The sequence below is a fragment of the Diaphorina citri genome, unplaced genomic scaffold (genome assembly GCF_000475195.1).
Source record: "Diaphorina citri unplaced genomic scaffold, Diaci psyllid genome assembly version 1.1 scaffold11466, whole genome shotgun sequence".
Taxonomy (NCBI): Eukaryota; Metazoa; Arthropoda; class Insecta; order Hemiptera; family Psyllidae; genus Diaphorina; species Diaphorina citri.
This window is the reverse complement of record NW_007388837.1, coordinates 1-1649: the sequence shown is the minus strand read 5'-3', so window position 1 is coordinate 1649 and position 1649 is coordinate 1. Positions and strand designations below refer to the sequence as shown.

Genomic DNA, 1649 nt, shown 5'->3' with positions numbered 1-1649 from the left:
CCAGTGAACCATTGGGACTTAGTGTGTTCAATCCACTGCACGCTGGCTCCTAATATCATATGTTATCTATAAAAAAAGTTGAAGAAGAAGAAAAAGTTATTAAGGTACCTTCTCTTCCTCTTTTTCTTCGCCTTTTCTCGTGCACAGACGGGGTTGGCCTCTCAATTACTTTGGGCTACAAACTTTACTAGTGGATGCCGTTCACACTCAACCTTAGCTATTTCTTTAGCAAGGAAAATTCAGGCTGGTATACATCCTGTTAAAAATCCCCCAGCCAGACTAAGCTGGTCTACTCCCTGTTTAACATCCCCCAGCCAGACTAAGGTACCTACTAAAAGAAAATAAACAAAACACGGTAGAGTTGCATTTTTTTTAGCATTTTAATTTTTTATGTATTTTTTAATTGAAATCCAAGAGGTTATAACAACAAGAAAGATATACATGCATATTATATACTGGGTCAAATAGCTTACAGCACAGCCTTGTAAGCGCTAGGTCGCGGGTTCAATTCCCGCCCAGGGCAAACTTTATCCTACAAAGGTTCGTTCTCAGAACGGCTGGCTTTCTACCCTGTCTTCTCTTTGATATCGGGACGATAAGACCTCCGTTACCTAGGTCGCGGGTTCAATTCCCGCCCAGGGCAAACTTTATCCTACAAAGGTTCGTTCTCAGAACGGCTGGCTTTCTACCCTGTCTTCTTTTTGATATCGGGACGATGAGAACTCCGTTACAGTTCTCAGTTAACATTAGGACAAGAAGGCTGTGCTATAACGTCTGATTTTCAAAATAAAGGGTTTCTTCTCATGTGGCTTTTCTTCTAAGGATGGCGAAAAATTGGTCACAAATATTGTGTGCTTGGCTATTATTGGCTAATTTAAAAGTTTATTAATGGCTGGTACACTGTCATCAAGTATTTTTATTTTATTGGCTTTTATGTTTGCAGTCAAAATAACGTCATACAGTTCTCAGTTAACATTAGGACAAGAAGGCTGTGCTATAACGTCTGATTTTCAAAATAAAGGGTTTCTCATGTGGCTTTTCTTCTATGGCGAAAAATTGGTCACAAATATTGTGTGCTTGGCTATTATTGGCTAATTTAAAAGTTTATTAATGGCTGGTATGCTGTCAACAAGTATTTTTATTTTATTGGCTTTTATGTTTGCAGTCTAAATAACGTCATACTTATGTGGTCTCTTGCCAAAATATAAATCGCAATTTAATCAAGATGAGAGGTAGGACTTTATTGTTAAAACTCCTGCAACTGTGTAAATAAATGTCTTTAAAAAAAAAAAAAAATAGGAATTTAAACAAGATGAGAGGTAAGAGTTTTTTGTTAAAAAGTCTTAAAAAAAAAAAAAAAAAAAATCAAGATGAAGGGAAAGTTCTGATGACTTTTTTTAATAAGATAATTTCTTTATTAATTTAAATTTTAACCTAATTTGTCACAACTAAATAATTCTCAAACAGGTGATTATATAAAGCATCACGATAAAATTCTCAACTAATGCATTATTACTTTTAGCAGTTTTAGCCCCTTTTTAAGCCTCGAAAAAAGCACAAACCTTCATTTTGAAAATCCGAGCCTCTAAATTCAAACAAAAAAATTAAGGGAAAAAATATTCTTTTTTTTACACAAATTTCTAAAAGTA

At 34.7% G+C, this 1649-nt stretch overlaps 2 long non-coding RNA genes across 2 annotated transcripts; one reads left to right on the top strand and one right to left on the bottom strand.

Annotated features, from left to right (window-relative positions):
* Nucleotides 1–361: 361 nt before the first annotated feature.
* Nucleotides 362–1292, bottom strand: LOC108254113. The gene is made up of 2 exons (XR_001809874.2): nt 961–1292; nt 362–611 (listed from the first exon to the last, which is right to left on the bottom strand). It is a non-coding gene; the product is annotated as an uncharacterized LOC108254113 (long non-coding RNA).
* Nucleotides 437–896, top strand: LOC113472982. Its single transcript, XR_003395089.1, has 2 exons — nt 437–495; nt 616–896. It is a non-coding gene; the product is annotated as an uncharacterized LOC113472982 (long non-coding RNA).
* Nucleotides 1293–1649: the final 357 nt, after the last annotated feature.